Here is a 17,689-nt window from a genome sequence, read left to right as displayed (position 1 = left end):
ATTAATTCGTTATATGTATTTGTGTATGAATAATTACAAGAGCAACAAACCCGAACCTGAAATGACCTAATATGAACTTACGGACATGTACCCGACTTGCCAGGTGATCTGAGAATGAATATTGCGGAATGCAGACATAATGAAATAATGTTTTCCTAATTCTCAAGAGGGTTCACGACATGTCTGACGAACAACACGACTCCAGTCGTGTCCTCTCTGATCAAATACATGAATGGATGATCAACCACAAAGTCCACTTTCTGTCTAAGACATACAAACGATGCAAAAGAACCAGAACCTGCTGCGGCTTCTGTGCCTTCCTCGTTCACCTCAATAAAAGATTTCTGGAAAATGCTCGAAACACAAAGGTCTTCACCCTCAGAAGAGTCCACCATTTCGGTCAGGCCACCCCTTGAGAAAGCCGAGTTAATTCCTAAACCTTTCAAGACCTTAGAAGTTTCAAACCCAAATGATATTTTGAACCGTGGGAGTCTAAATTCGCCGACTTCAACTTCCATGTACGAAAGTTGTTCATCTAGGAAACCGGGTTTAAAAGCCATTTTCTCAGATAATGCTAATAGACCGTCTTTTTCATCAGGAAGAAAAAAATACATCGAGAATTCACGCTTGTCCTTGCCTTGCTTGTAAGGTAGACTAAGGACTTTGAAACCATCACAATTTCGGACAAATTGGTCTCGATAGCTGGTCATGTAGGGCACTTTGACTGATGTGCCATCAAGGAGACGGAAGTCGTCTTCTTTTGTTTTCGATGGATAAAGCTTCTCATTCCATGCACCCTTAAAGTACAATGCATTTGCAAATATAAGCCTCGTCATGTGATTAACTGATCCAGAAGGTAGCAAGTCTTTAATGAGGCCGCTTGTCTGTTTTTCCACCCATGAATTCACTTCAGAAGCTACTTCTGCTGCCTTAAGTCGAAAAAAGAAAATAGTTTTTAGGTTGTTCTATACATACTAAAGCAACTCTTGAACAATATGTGGAAAGGATGCAGCATCAGTAACTGAGGATGCAATTGCAGAGCCTGTGAATGATCATGGATAAGGATCACTGGAGTTGCTGACTCAATGACAGCTCATGACAGCTCAACATGAGGTGTAAATACCAGAATTAGTTAGGCATAGAATAGAGTTTGTTAGAGTTTGTTATGACTCTTTTAGGATTTGTAAATACTATATAAACACATCCTGTACACAATACTCATTAAGTTAATACAATTCATTTCTATTTACATTTTGTCTTCATACAAAATATCTGCATTCTGTTACATTCAACTAAAAGCTTCAAGCTCTAAACTTCTCCATTAATGGCGTTCTTCATTTCTTCATCACTTAGTCAATTTCTCATGGTATCAGAGCAGGGATAAAATCCTGTCTCTGCATATCTAGTTCTTCCGCATACTCTGAAAAATAGATTAATTCATTTTTTTTTCTTCTTCTTTGCATTTTCTATTGCATTTTTTTTCCGATTAAGAAATCTCAAAAACATCATAAAATTCATCAAAAACTTGATATATCTTCAAGCGTTCTATTATTCATTCATTTGAACTATAAATTGTTTCATTTCATTTCGAAAAATGCCTGATAATCTGGAAAATGCTGCTACTAATTCAGAGAATTCTAATAATTCTCAAAACTCTGTTAATCAGATTAATATCTTTGAGGATCCTGTGTGTTTAAGCATGTCTGATCATCCTGGAATGAATGTAATTGCTACTACATTCAATGGACAGAATTATGCATCTTGGAGTCGTGATGTTACTCTTGCTTTTGGTTCTAAGAACAAGCTATGGTTTCTAGATGGAAGTACTGCAATTCCAGCTGTTTCAACTATTCGACATCAGCACTGGCAAAGGTCAGATTACATGCTCAGATGTTGGCTTCTTAATTCACTTGCTGGTGACTTAAAGGATAGTTTCATAAGATGTAAATCTGCTAAACTCATGTGGATTGAAATTCGTGAGAGGTATGGCCAATGTAATGGTCCTTTATTGTTTCAACTAAAGAAAGATTTACGAAATACTACTCAAGATAACAGTTCTGTTGTTGCATATTATAATAAGCTGAAACGGAATTGGGATGAAATTGAGGAGATTGAGAGTTTTCCTGATTGTGAATGTGGAGCAATGGCAGCATGTACTTGCAATATCCTGAAGAAATTGCTCGATAATGCCTCAAGGGAGAAGGTTATGACCTTTCTCATGGGATTAGGAGGTGCTTATGAGGTTTTAAGAACTAATATTCTGTCAATGGAACCAATTCCTAATATTAACAAGACCTATTCCATCATTCATCAAGCTAAATCACAAAAGATGATATCAGCAGCAGTGGTACAGGCTTCTGAGGCCAGTGCTATGTATGCTGGAAAGGGAGCACAGCAGCCTTGGAATGTATGGAAAAGGGATGGTAAGCAGGCACAGCAGCAACAAGAGGAGAAAACTGAAGACACTAGGTGGTGCAGTGCTTGCAAGAAGAGGAAGCATACCAGAGAGACTTGCTTTATTCTTCATCCAGAGTTAAAAGCTCAGTATATGGCTAGGTTTTCCAAGAATGGAAAGACTTCTGGTAAATTTTCTGGCAATGTTGAGACACAGGCGCCTGAAGATACACCTTTAGATGGGGATATTCCTGATAGCAGCACTGGAGACAAATTTGCCATGTATGATCCAGAGCTTGTAACAGCTGTGTACCAGGATATTATGCAAAAGGTTCAGGGAAGGCAATCTGGTTCTGGGGGAAAGAACTCTGCAGCAGTTAACTTTGCAGCAGTTAACTTTGCAGGTAAAGTTCATTCCTCTGATGTTAATACCAGTTATTCTGTCTTGCCTGAGAATGATTGGATAGTTGATTCAGGGGCAAGTGATCATATGAGTGCTAATAAATCATTATTTAGCAATCTTGCTCCCCTTCCCAAACCCATTCTTGTTGGATTACCAGATGGGACTAGGAAAATTGTTGTTTATGCTGGTGATATTCATCTGTCATCTAGCCTAATTCTGCACAAGGTTTTATACATTCCTGGTTTTAAGCATAACCTATTGTCTGTAGGACAATTGGTTGATACTAACCATGTACTCATTCATTTTTATGTGAATGTGTGCATTATACAGGACCCTGCTTCTAGCCTGGCTATTGCAGTGTGTCCAAAGAATGGAGGTCTCTACAGACTTAATGACACACGCTTCGGGACTGAAGTCATCACTAAGTGTCTTGCTGATCAGCATATTTTGTCTTCTTATGCTAATAATACTAGCACTGTTAGTCAGGTTAATGATGGCATAAATAATGTAAATAAGAGTAAAGAAGCTTCTAAGGAGCTAGATCTTTTTCATGTAAGATTAGGCCATCTTTTTCTGTCCAAAATGCAGCATGTAAAGGAGATTGATTGTAAGGGATTGACTGAATATCAATGTGATGCTTGTTCCATGGCCAAAATTCATAGGCAATCTTTTACTAGGAGTATTTCTAGAGCTAAACAGCTATTTGACCTTATTCATGTGGATTTATGGGGATTTTATAAGGTTCCAACTCTGTCTGGAGCTCACTATTTTCTAACAGTAGTGGATGATCACTCTAGGGTTACTTGGACTTTTTTAATGAGGTTGAAAACTCAGGTTAAATCAATACTCTCTAATTTTTTTACTCAAATTGAAAATCAATTTGGGAAGGCTGTCCATATTGTGAGAAGTGACAATGGCACTGAGATTTTTCAAGAGGAATGCACTGAATTATTCAGCAGTAAAGGTATCATTCATCAAAGGAGTGCACCCTATGTCCCTCAACAGAATGGGAGAGTTGAGAGGAAGCATAGACATCTAGTCGAAACTGCTAGTGCTATGATGATTCATGCTGGATTACCTAAAAAATTCTGGGGGGATAGTATCTTGACTGCTACTTACTTGATTAATAAGTTGCCTACTGCAGTCTTAGGGTGGAAGACTCCTCATGAAGTCTTATTGGGAGTTCCTCCTGTTTATGATGAATTAAGAAGTATGGGATGTTTATGTTATGCACCCATTCTGAGGGGTGGGAAAGATAAATTTGATGCTAAAGGGAGAAGATGCATATTTCTTGGCTACCCTTATGGACAAAAAGCATACAAGCTTTATGATCTTCAGACCCATACTGTCTTTGTAAGTAGGGATGTGCAATTTTGTGAGAATACTTTTCCATATTTGACAAATAAATCTCCAAATACTAATATTCCTGAAGATTTTGATATTTCAGATAATTTTTTTAATTCCCAAATCACTAATACTACATATATAAATTCAAATACAAATTCAAATTCACATTCAGATATTTCAAATAACACTACTTCAAACAATAATAGCATAGACAATAATGCGATTCCAAATAATAATAATGAAATTCTAACTCCTACTTCAAACACTATCCCTATTATTCCTGATAATCTTGATAATACAATACCAGTGAGGCATTCTACCAGACACAGACAAATAAACTCTAATTTGAAGGATTTTCATTATCAGCTACCTCCATCTGTCAATCCTGCTGCAGAAATCTTTTCTGTATTCAATATGGAGTCTTATCCTGCTGCATACATGGCATCATTATCTAAAGTTCTTGATACTCTTGAACCTGCCAATTATAAGCAAGCACTGGGGGATCCAGCTTGGGTTCAAGCCATGAATAAGGAATTGGAAGCCCTAGAATCCAATGGTACTTGGACTGTTACTGATTTACCTGCAGGGTTCAAACCAATAGGATCAAAATGGGTATATAAGGTGAAGTTTAATCCAGATGGAAGTGTGGAGAGATATAAAGCCAGATTAGTAGCTAAGGGGTACAATCAAGTTGAGGGAAAAGATTACAAACATACTTTTTCCCCAGTAGCAAAGTTCTGCACTGTCAGAATATTATTAGCAGTGGCAGCATCTAGAAATTGGAAAATTCATCAATTGGACATCAATAATGCATTCTTGCATGGATTTCTTGATGAAGAATTGTACATGAAACCACCTGAAGGATACACAAAAGCAGCTCCTCATCAAGTTTGTAAGTTGCAGAGATCTTTATATGGCCTTAAACAGGCCTCAAGACAGTGGAATTTGGAGTTAACTAAACTCCTGAAATTGGAGGGATATGCACAATCAAAGAATGACTACTCTCTGTTTGTCAGAAATAAAGGAGACAAAATGGTGATTGTTTTGGTCTATGTAGATGACTTACTAATTGCAGGAAATGATAATGACAGCATAATGCACCTGAAAAAGTCACTGCACACTGCATTCACTATCAAAGACCTAGGAGAAATCAAATATTTCCTAGGATTGGAAGTACTTAGAACAGAAGAAGGGATTCTTATTAATCAAAGGAAGTATGTTTTAGATATACTTAAAGATACAAGGATGGACAAGTGTCAGGAAGCAGCATTTCCTTTACCAAGAGGATTGAAATTATCCACAGAAGAAGGGAAACTCTTACCTGATCCAGAAATTTACAGAAGATTGGTTGGAAGATTATTATACCTGAACTTATCCAGGCCTGATATATCTTTTGCAGTACAACATTTAAGTCAATTTGTTACAACTCGAAGGGAACCTCACTTACAGGCAGCATTCCATGTGTTAAGATACTTGAAAGGAACAACTGATGCAGCTTTGTTTTACTCATCATCCTCAACTTTTAACCTACAAGCATTCTGTGATGCAGACTATGGAACATGTCAGTACAGTGGAAGGTCTGTCACAGGGCAATGCATATTTCTAGGGGAGTCATTAATATCCTGGAAAACAAAGAAACAAAAGATAGTATCTAAATCTACAGCTGAATCAGAATATCGTGCCATGTCTTACACTGCAAGTGAAATTGTTTGGATTTGTGCATTACTGAAAGATTTTGCAGTATCTGTTTCTTTACCTGTCCAGCTGAATTGTGACAATAAAGCTGCACAACATATTGCAGCTAACCCTGTCTTCCATGAGAGAACGAAGCACCTAAACATAGACTGCCATTTTGTTAGAGAAAAGGTGCAGGAAGGGTTGATATCCACAGCTCATGTCAAGTATGCAATTAGCTGATATCTTTACTAAACCTCTAGGACAGCAACAACATTTCTTTTTATCGTCCAAGTTGGGTTTGCTCTTTACTATGAAGTATAGCAATTCCAACTTGAGAGGGGGCTGTGGAAAGGATGCAGCATCAGTAACTGAGGATGCAATTGCAGAGCCTGTGAATGATCATGGATAAGGATCACTGGAGTTGCTGACTCAATGACAGCTCATGACAGCTCAACATGAGGTGTAAATACCAGAATTAGTTAGGCATAGAATAGAGTTTGTTAGAGTTTGTTATGACTCTTTTAGGATTTGTAAATACTATATAAACACATTGATACCCGTCGTTGTGAGTACCAAAGATAAAATTTATAATTCCTATTAAGACTAACCTAGGCTAGTGGTAACAGGGTCGATCCGCAAGGAGGCAGTTGTAAACTTTAGTTGATTAATGTTCAGTCTGAGGTAACTAATATGGGGGTTGATTTGAATTGTTCTATAGCTAAAAACAATAAAAGGAAAATAAACTAAAGATACGATTTAAACAGATAAAAGAAGGGTACTAGGATGGTCGGGTCATTACAGCTTCGGCGGCAGCAAACTAAGTCGGTCTGAATTAAACACAGGTAGGGCGGGAAATAAGAGGTCCTCTCGGTCCACTCCTAACAAATAGCATCTCTCGATCTCGCTATAGGTCCCTAATGTCACTAATACTAACTTTCGTCCTGAAAAGTGACTAATGGTCTAAACTATACCTATCTTTCGATCTTAGCACAGTTTAGTCGAATTAATTGACGGTCAAACAACCTACCCTACCTTTCGGTCTAATGGGTCGGTCACAAAATAGGTATCTAACTGGTCGCATGCATTCGATTTGTTAAATACAAGTTTAAATTCAATTAAAACGAAGGATAACCTTACAAGGTCAATCGATCGACCAACTATGTCGATCGATCGATCGACACGCTGTTCGATCCGTGTTTAATCTAATGCCGCCTAGCCATAAATCGCCTACATCCTAGCACTAACTATTTAGCTACTCATGGTGAAGGTAAAAACAACAATAAAGCTCATGACAATTACGGAATTCATGCTTAAAATAAATAACAATGATGATGAAACGATAATTGGCTTGGGAACACTAACTATCAATTCTAATCTATTAGCAAAATACGTAAACTGAAAGTAAACAGGAGAAATAAGTAATCATAGGGGTAAGATTTGATTAATAAGAACCGAATTTCGATGCTCACGATAATTCCAAACCCTAATTATTCGATAAAGAACTTTGAATGAAAACTTAATTCTAAAACTTGATGTAAAATTATCCCTAAAAGACTTGATGCTTAAACTGAAAGTTGTGTTACGTTATATAGCAAATAAGCGCAACAACTATTTCCTAAACCTAAACTTCACGGGCCTTGAGTTTCTCAATCTTTTAATTCCCGTCTGGAATCGAAATCTGGTCGATCGACTACTCAGGCCGGTCGATCGATCGCTCCTCAAAGAAAAAGAGCTTCGGATCCGAGCATTGGTCGATCGATGATGGGACTAGTCGATCGATCGCTTGAGCCGCTACTTGACTTCTTTATTCTCGTGGACTTGTCTTTTGGGCCTTGGATCGCGCACCAAGCTCGTTCCTTAAGCAATTCCTTCACGTCATTCGCAATGCAGATTACTCGGGGACAGATTTGGCTTGATTTCCGCTCAATTCTTCACATTTCTACAATAAAGTACAAAATACGGAAGTAGACGGAAATAGGGAGAAATGTAGCATAAACTAAACAAATGAGCTCTGAAATGCGTGTAAAAAGAGATGTAAAACATCATATAAATGACACGCATCAAATCTCCCCAAACCAAACCTTGCTTGTCCCCAAGCAAGAACTAGACTCGATCTAATGACCTAATGGAACGAGTTCAAACTCAGAGCGAATTGCAAACTGTAGGGCCTAAACCAATTTAATGCACAACCAACAATCAATTAGTAATGTGAATCATGCAAACGAATTATAAAACCGTTAAAAGGCTGCTGAACCGTTGACTGTAAAGACTTATCAAACTGGACTCTCACGGGTCACTCAAATCACTCAATAAGCGCAGGTGATACACATGTAAGATAGAAAGAAGTAAATTTGTAGTGACTCTCACCTAACTGCGACCTATGAAGACATGCCAGCAATAAATTATGAAGAAGATCTCTATGACCGTACATATGCATTCCAACCAAACAGATGACCATTGACACATGCCGAGGTATAATTATGGAAGTGTGAGGTATGGGTAAGAAGAGGCAAAACATTTTATGGTAAAGTGGAGGTACAGGTGATCAAGCTAGTACCAAAACGGAACCAAATGGCAACATCCAACTTCTTGCTCATAATCAAACGAAACGGTGCTATAGCGAGCACAAGACTCACAAATCTCCAAAATACTAAATCAATAAACTCCCCATAGGATATAAATGAAACATGGGAGCAAAAATCGCCAAAAGATAAGGATTAAATTATGCGAATTGATTTCTTTTCTTTTCTTTCACGAACTTCAGTCGATCGACCTAAAGGAGCAGTCGATCGACTTCTTTGAACAGTACAGAAACTTTTCTTTTTTTTTTCTTTTTCTTTTCGAATCATTTTCATTTTTTTTTTCTTTTTCTTTTGTTTCTTTCTTTCCTTCTTTCATTTTCCAACCATCATCTCAACAGAGCATATGCCACCAAAAACGAGTAACAATCCCAAGAAAACAGACTACTAGCTTGACAAAGGACAGGCCAAATGTAGGATGTAGTAAATAGGACAAAAAGGATATTTTTGGCAGATGTGGAGCTTATGGGTAAAATGAGAAAAGGAAACCTCTACCACATGTGTCAACTAACCACAAACCGAATGCATACAGGTATTAAGTAGATCAAATTCATAATTATGCAAATTAAGGACACATGTCTCATAAGGAGTATTACTCACATTCCTAGATGAACTGGTCATGAATGTCACCAGTTATGGGCTCTAAATCTCAGAAATATGATGTAGGTTGCCAATTATTAAAGTCAAGTCTCAAGTCCAGCAAATAATTTAACGAAAACTCGTAGATATGCATTTACGATTCTACTAATAACATGTTAATCTAGCAAGGCTCAGGCAAAACAGGTGCAAATGCAAAATCATCATAGAAATACTACCGTTCCGACTCGACCTATATGCTAAAATAAACGTGCATTTTATGGGAATTTTGTTGAAATTTTTCAAAATTTCAATTTTTTTTTTTTTTTTTGAATTTTGTATTTATGAGAGAAATGAAATAAAACAATGCAAAACAGAATTAAACGTGAATGCAAGCAAATGATATGCGACGCAAAACCCTTCCCCAAACCAAATCGCACAATGTCCCCATTGTGCAAAATCATGTAATGAAAGCGAAGAGAAACGGGAATTTGCGAGAAAAGGGAAATAAAAACATAATGACATAAAGGAAAGACTTGGGAACTCACAAGACTTTAAGCGCAGTAAAGGAAACCTCCCCAACCCAGCGTGAGCTAGGAGGTTTCAGTAGCCAGCAGTGCTACCAATAAGGACCTGAAAAGAAAATTAAAAACCACGCATAAGACTGAAGAAAGCAATTTTGAAATGTAAAAATTGTGCATAATTGAAACAAAAGAAGAAATAGATGATTCGACGGAAAATAAAGTGGAGTAGAAAACTCCCTTGAATCCGCATATCGACCAAACACAGCAGGGGGGAGGTCGTGAACGCATATAGCAGCAGAAGTGGTCGATCGACCACTAAGGACGATCGATCGACCAAGTGGGCGTGAACAGTAGCTCGTGAAACTCGCAATTGATCGATCGACCAATGGTGCTGTCGATCGATCGCAATCATCGCTGCAGCGTCTTATTTCTTCGTAATTGCTCAATGATTTGAGCTAATAAGCTCTAAATACCTGCAAATGCACAATAGTACGCGCCCAAAATTGCGCAAAACCCAGAACGAAGTCTAAAGCATTTAAAATCCTAAGCAAACGAAATAAAGGCGAAGTTTTCGCGCACGCAAAAGCAATAAAAAATAGTTCGGAAGCAATAAAGTGAAGTTTATAACGAATTTGATCAACTAATAGTTGATCAAAAAGGACCACAGGATGGCCCACTTCGTCGGCTTCTGGCTACTAGAGGTAGCCTCAATGGTGCTCATCTTATCAGTTGCACCCTTCTTAGCTTCGACAGACGGAGAACTCAGCTGATCAGCTTCGTCATCTCCCCAATCAAGGACTTCCTTGGAATCGTTGGACTCCAAATCTGCCCATCTCACCTTAACCGGCTCATCTTCCACCTCCTCGTCAGTCCCATAACTTAGGCATCCAAGACCGCCTCTTGAGACGATCTGCTCTTTCTCAGCTGGAGCATCCAGCTGCTCTTCCTTCCCCAAACCAGCTCCTGCGATGTCTAAAACAACAAGTTTTTCCTCCTTCTTGCTCCCAATTCGGGGCGGAGGGGTTAATACAGCAGTAGTAATAGGGACAGGCAATTCAGGAAGCACAAAATACGATTTCTTTTCAGAAACCGTGTTACGGGTGACAGCCACATGGGATCCTTTTTCTTAGCCTACTGGGCAAAAACAATGGAGTGCTTTCCCACTTTGAAAGTCAAGGTACCTAGACCGACATCGATGATCGCACCAAAGAAGTGTGCGAAATGGCCTACCCAAAATGATGGGAATATGGTCATCCTCGGGCATATCAAGGACAACAAAGTCGACAGAAAGAAAAACTTCCCTATCTGGACGGGTATGTCCTCTAGGACTCCTATGGGCTCGACCGCAGATCGGTCAGCCATCTGGACTGTCATCTCCGTAATAGCAAACTTGGTCAGTTTAAGCTTCCTAGCTAGACTCAAGGGCATGACACTTATGCTAGCTCCTAAATCACATAAAGCCTTTTCGATAGAAAAGGTACCTATGCTACAAGGGACGGAAAAACCGCGCAGGGTCTTCTAACTTATGGGGCGCAGTGTGAGACAAGTAAGAGCAAGACTCTTTAGTTAACGCAACAGTATGAACATGTTCAAGTGATTTTTTCTTTGACAACAACTGTTTCATAAACTTAGTATACGCTGGCACTTGGTTAACTAACTCAAGGAAGGGTACCTGAACATTTAAGCTACGAATAACTTTCTCAAATTTACTAAAAGATACCTGTTCTTTGGTTGGCACGAGTCTCTCCGGATATGGGGCTGTAAGGAGCACCTTAGCCCTCTCCTCTAATTCGCGCGCGACGGCGTCCTTGGACTTTGGCTGGAAGTCTGTCACCTTTTCTTTGTTGAAGCTAGACCCCTCCTCGGACCGTCTCAAATGAGACCCATTAACCGTCATTGGATCAAACTTGAGCCGGGATCGACCCATCAAGACTCGGGTCCGCCCCAAAACTTTCGGGATCGTGGTACCCGAAACAAGTGGTCTCGTAGATTAGTTGGCATTAAAGGACGAAACTCTTCAACATCAGCAGTGATATTGGTCGATCGACCACCCTCCTCGTCGATCGGCGGGTTGCCTGATTCGAAGCTCCAGTAACCCGTGTTTGATCGATCGACTAGGTACTTCAATCGATCGATCGAAACACTCCGGCACGGCTGTTTTTTTGATTTATTCGTTCTGACTTTGTTTGAACTCGGATCGCCTCATTCTTCTCAACAGCTTTTCGACCATGGCAGGACCATCAAGGGTGGACCCGCTCCTCAAGGTGATGGCATGTAGGGTCTCCTTTTGTTCGGGTTGAGTGGGTAGGTGTCCGGGAGCTCGAGTGTTACTTTTGCTAGCCAACTGAGCTATTTGGCTCTCTAGTAACTTCATCCCGGCCTCTCTTGCTTGGGACTCCTTCAAAGAACAAATTCTTCAAACTCGGAAAATTCAGAATTTTGCGTTTGTTTTCTTTGCGGCACATAAGGAGGCTTTTGATATTCTTTGTTGCTTTTGATGTGGAGGTACATATGGGCTCTGCTTGTGGCGGAGGTTGAGTTGGGTTTTGGACATTCGGCTCCTCCAACTCAAGTTCGGATGCGGTGGCTCGTAGTAGGTGTTGTTCTGCCTATAGTGTTGAAAGGCAAAGACAAGATTCAAAGGGACTAGGCAGTTCTTCGAGACATGGCCCTCAACTCCACATCTTTCACAAAGGAAGGGACCGTCGACACAAAGATTGACTTGGTATATCCCACCCTTAGAGGCTCCTCCTAGCTCATACTTGTCAAATCTCGCGGTGAGAGCCTCAAGTGCAAAGAACAGAGGAAGATTCAGCAGCTCTCCTCTCGGTTCCCTCTCGAATTCCCATACTCGGCCTTGTGGGTAGCTAGATCGTCAATGATCTTCCACCCCTTGGTTGCTCCCAAATTTTCAACAAATCTCCCATTGCTGCAGCAAAGATCCAAAATGGCCCTCGATCGTCGTACAACCCATTGTAGAAATGATTGCACAAACTCCACTTTTCGAACCCATGGTGCGGTATGGTTCGCACTAACTTCTTGAATCGGACCCATGCCTCGTGGAAATTCTCATCTGGCCCTTGTTTAAAGCCCGTGATTTGAGCTCTAATAGCGATCGTCCTCGGCGAAAAGTACTTCTTGTAGAACGCCAAGGCCAATGTATTCCAATCGGGATCTCCCGAGCGGCTCGGTCTAGATCTCTATACCACTCCCTTGCAAAGCATCACGAAGGAGAAGATGAACATGGTCTCTTTGATTTGATCCCGGGTCACGCCGGTGGTGGGGGAATGGAGCAGCAGTAGTCAATAAAGGTCTCCATATGTCTGGCTGCATCTTCATTTGTAGCTCCCCCAAACTGATTTCTCTCGACCATGGTGATATAAGCAGGCTTTGGTTCGAATTTCCTGGCATCTCCCGGTAACTCGAACCCCTTGTATAAATTGTCGGCTGTCGGCTCGGAAAAACTAGCTATACTCGCTTCCTCGGCCATGACTGGAATTTCCGGAGAAGTAATTGTCTCGGCTGAAGAAGTGGAAACGGTGAAGATCGTGGGTCTTCTTGAACGATGAGTCGTTTCGTGATAGCTTGACATGAGTACTCGGCTCTTCCCTCGTCGGTAATACTCTTCGTGTTCGCCTCAACTCGCGCAAGGATCTCTCAATCTCAGGGTTCAATGGTACTAATTCTCCACCCCGTGACTGCGCATAAGAGGAAACTACAACAAAATATAAGAAACAGTTTAAGGAACGGATGTTCCTTAAACTAAGAAAGACGAAAAATTAAAACAACTAAAATTAGGACTATTGCCTCCCAAGAACGGCGCCAAAATTTGATACCCGTCGTTGTGAGTACCAAAGATAAAATTTGTAATTCCTATTAAGACTAACCTAGGCTAGTGGTAATGGTGGTCGATCCGCAAGGAGGCGTTGTAAACTTTAGTTGATTAATGTTCATCCGAGGTAACTAATATGGGGTTGATTTGAATTGTTCTATAGCTAAAAACAATAAAAGGAAAATAAACTAAAGATACGATTTAAACAGATAAAAGAAGGGTACTAGGATGGTCGGGTCATTTACTTCAAGGCAAAGAAACTAAGTCGGTCCGAATTAAACACGGGTAGGGCGGGAAATAAGAGGTCCTCTCGGTCCACTCCTAACAAATAGCATCTCTCGATCTCGCTATAGGTCCCTAATGTCACTAATACTAACTTTCGTCCTGAAAAGTGACTAATGGTCTAAACTATACCTATCTTTCGATCTTAGCACAGTTTAGTCGAATTAATTGACGGTCAAACAACCTACCCTACCTTTCGGTCTAATGGGTCGGTCACAAAATAGGTATCTAACTGGTCGCATGCATTCGATTTGTTAAATACAAGTTTAAATTCAATTAAAACGAAGGATAACCTTACAAGGTCAGTCGATCGACCAACTATGTCAGTCGATCGACTGACACGCGGGTTCAGTCCGTGTTTAATCTAATGTCGCCTAGCCATAAATCGCCTACATCCTAGCACTAACTATTTAGCTACTCATGGTGAAGGTAAAAACAACAATAAAGCTCATGACAATTACGGAATTCATGCTTAAAATAAATAACAATGATGATGAAACGATAATTGGCTTGGGAACACTAACTATCAATTCTAATCTATTAGCAAAATACGTAAACTGAAAGTAAACAGGAGAAATACCGAATTGCAGGGGTAAGATTTGATTAATAAGAACCGAATTTCGATGCTCACGATAATTCCAAACCCTAATTATTCGATAAAGAACTTTGAATGAAAACTTAATTCTAAAACTTGATGTAAAATTATCCCTAAAAGACTTGATGCTTAAACTGAAAGTTGTGTTACGTTATATAGCAAATAAGCGCAACAACTATTTCCTAAACCTAAACTTCACGGGCCTTGAGTTTCTCAATCTTTTAATTCCCGTCTGGAATCGAAATCTGGTCGATCGACTACTCAGGCCGGTCGATCGATCGCTCCTCAAGAATGATGAGATTCTGGATCCCGAGCATTGGTCGATCGACTGATGGGACTAGTCGATCGACTGCTTGAGCTGCTACTTGACTTCTTTATTCTCGTGGACTTGTCTTTTGGGCCTTGGATCGCGCACCAAGCTCGTTCCTTAAGCAATTCCTTCACGTCATTCGCAATGCAGATTACTCGGGGACAGATTTGGCTTGATTTCCCGTCGAATTCTTCACATTTCTACAATAAAGTACAAAATACGGAAGTAGACGGAAATAGGGAGAAATGTAGCATAAACTAAACAAATGAGCTCTGAAATGCGTGTAAAAAGAGATGTAAAACATCATATAAATGACACGCATCACACATCCTGTACACAATACTCATTAAGTTAATACAATTCATTTCTATTTACATTTTGTCTTCATACAAAATATCTGCATTCTGTTACATTCAACTAAAAGCTTCAAGCTCTAAACTTCTCCATTAATGGCGTTCTTCATTTCTTCATCACTTAGTCAATTTCTCACAATAACCAAAAATACAAGCACAATTCTAGGTTGGAGCTGAAAATTCTACCAAATGAAATGACCAAAATCAGTTTTTAACCCCAGCTTTTATCCCTTTTTTTGTAAGGAACATGAGACGGAGCACAAAAAAAAATCGTTCATTAGAAACTGTTTTAGGCTGCCTACAAGTCTACAACAACATGAAACTTTACTACAAGAAAACAACACACTATAAGTTTTTGTAATAGGCTTCTTGCGCCTACATCCTCTTTCTTGTGTTCAACAACCGCAAGGATTGGAAAGCGTATCCCATTATACTCCCTCTATTAAAATCCAAACATCATATTATGTTTTTTGTTGATCAACATTTTTGAACTTTGACCGTAATTTATTAAAAATTAATATTGAAGATTAAAAAAGACACTTATAAAAGTCAACTGTATGACCAAATTTTCGTGAGAATGAAGAAAAATATGGTCAAAGTAATTGTTAGCGTGCAAACCCATATCCCACATCGATAGAATAAAGATGGAAGATCATCTTTATAAGTGTCTAGATAATATAATAGTACGAGGCCTTTTGGGAAGGAGCCTAAGAGTAAATCCGTGAGGGCTTGGCCCAAAACGGACAATATCGTACTATTATGGACAGTGGACACAGATGCAGCAGGGGCCCAATAGAAAGATATTCACGCTTCCGCATAACAAGTGGTATCAGAGCCCAAGGTTAAAAAAAACTAAAGCTTAGAGACAAGATTTTTGGTATGCAAGTGTAGCACACATGGGACTGTAGACCCCTGGGGAGACACATGGTGTGTCGGTTAAGGGGAGGTTAAGTCTTGGTGATGCTACACATGGTGTGTCGGTTAAGGGGAGGTTAAGTCTTGGTGATGCTAAGGGGTGTCGTGCTACAGGGTTATATTGGATGCAGAAGAGTTTGGTACACAAGTGTAGCACACATGGGACTGTAGACCCCTGGGGAGACACATGGTGTGTCGGTTAAGGGGAGGTTAAGTCTTGGTGATGCTACACATGGTGTGTCGGTTAAGGGGAGGTTAAGTATTGGTGATGCTAAGGGGTGTCGTGCTACAGGGTTATATTGGATGCAGAAGAGTTTGGTACACAAGTGTAGCACACATGGGACTGTAGACCCCTGGGGAGACACATGGTGTGTCGGTTAAGGGGAGGTTAAGTCTTGGTGATGCTAAGGGGTGTCGTGCTTAGGGGGTGTCTAGAAGAAAGTTGGAGTTGTAGGGTGTGGGAAGTTGAAGTTCTCCATGAAGGTCAAGGTACGAGTATTAATAAACGGCAGAGTAGCTAATGTGTTGTTCAAATTTAAATAGGCTTAACTTTAGCAGATAAGCTGGCTAACATCTACGAGTACGACCCTGAAAATCGGAAACCAACATTTACGGATCTTAACCTTATTGGGTCAAAGGTCAACTATTGGCAAGTCTACCCTCAAACTCGGGTGACCATTTGATAACATGTCCATACGATCGGATTCAAACGCCATCTCAAATTATAATTTTATGTAGGAGTTAAAGTTAGTTGACATCTACGACCGCGACCAACCATAATTAAGGACTTACATTGTTGAGAAAGTCAACTTGAGAAGAAACAGCCTTATACAAATCTTCAACGAACCATTTAAACTCGGGTTTAAACGGCAGTGTTTGATCAACCCAAACCCCATTAGCCAAGTTCAACCGGCCCACCTGCTGAGCTGGCATCTGCGAAAACATGTGGCACGAGTTCCGAGAAAAGCTTGTTGAGGTCATCAATGGAGTTTGACCCGATAACTGAGGTCAACTCATCCCAGGTCGACCCGGATGAACCGGCTGCGATTAGGCCGAGTATCACGTGCAGAGAAAGGGGGGATAATACGGAGTTTTTTGGGGTTGACTCTGCTAATGCCACGTGGTGTGCGATTTTGAATGACACGTGGGTTTGATTTGTGATCAATTGTCGGAGGTCCATGGCAACTACGTCCATGTTTTTTGATTTTGGGATTTTGGTTTTTAGGAAGTCGATCACCGAGGATAAACATGCGAAGCACTCCATCATAGACTTGACAAAACCGATCCGATTCAAATAATGACTTTGTGTACGTTTATATACTCGGAAGAGAGTTTGAATTTATCCAACAAAGCAAACTGACCCGACTCCATTTGATGCGATCAAACGGATTGTGTAGTGGCTATAGTAATCATTATCCTAAAATTAACTTGTTATTAAGCAAACTCGGCTTTATAACATGTTTTATTATTCACTCCGTTTCAATCAATTATGCTGGTGGGAAATGTAGCAGTAACAATGAAAGTTGAGATCAGAAATTACAACCGATTTCGTATTGACGTGGTAAGAGAGCCACTGTCTTGAAAATTTAGTTCGGCATGACCAAGGTAGCAATCAGCGGTAGTCCCAAGATCGGTTTTATACTCTAACAATATGGACATATCGTTTCCCGACCGCCACGAATACATGTTTTTAATCGCTGATCGCGACACAGAACAACCTTAGCAGTTAGCAAAATAAAAACACGTATTCTTAAGTAACGACGTAAATTCTTTCCAGCTAGTCTCATTTATGACGGACGCGTGATTGAAAAACAGGGAGAAAAAGAAACAGGGTCCGGTACGACCTTCCGAACGGCTGAAATTGAAGTGTATAATACACGGTTTTTCGGGATTCCGGGGTCC

The 17,689-nt window shown here is 40.1% G+C and overlaps 1 pseudogene; it reads right to left on the bottom strand.

Annotated features, from left to right (window-relative positions):
• Positions 1-155: 155 nt before the first annotated feature.
• On the bottom strand, positions 156-16,967 carry LOC141607027 (serpin-ZX-like; annotated as a pseudogene).
• Positions 16,968-17,689: the final 722 nt, after the last annotated feature.

This window comes from Silene latifolia, chromosome 10, assembly GCF_048544455.1.
Source record: "Silene latifolia isolate original U9 population chromosome 10, ASM4854445v1, whole genome shotgun sequence".
Lineage (NCBI taxonomy): Eukaryota > Viridiplantae > Streptophyta > Magnoliopsida > Caryophyllales > Caryophyllaceae > Silene > Silene latifolia.
Note: the sequence above shows the minus strand (reverse complement) of the source record. Positions and strands in the feature narration are given on the sequence as shown.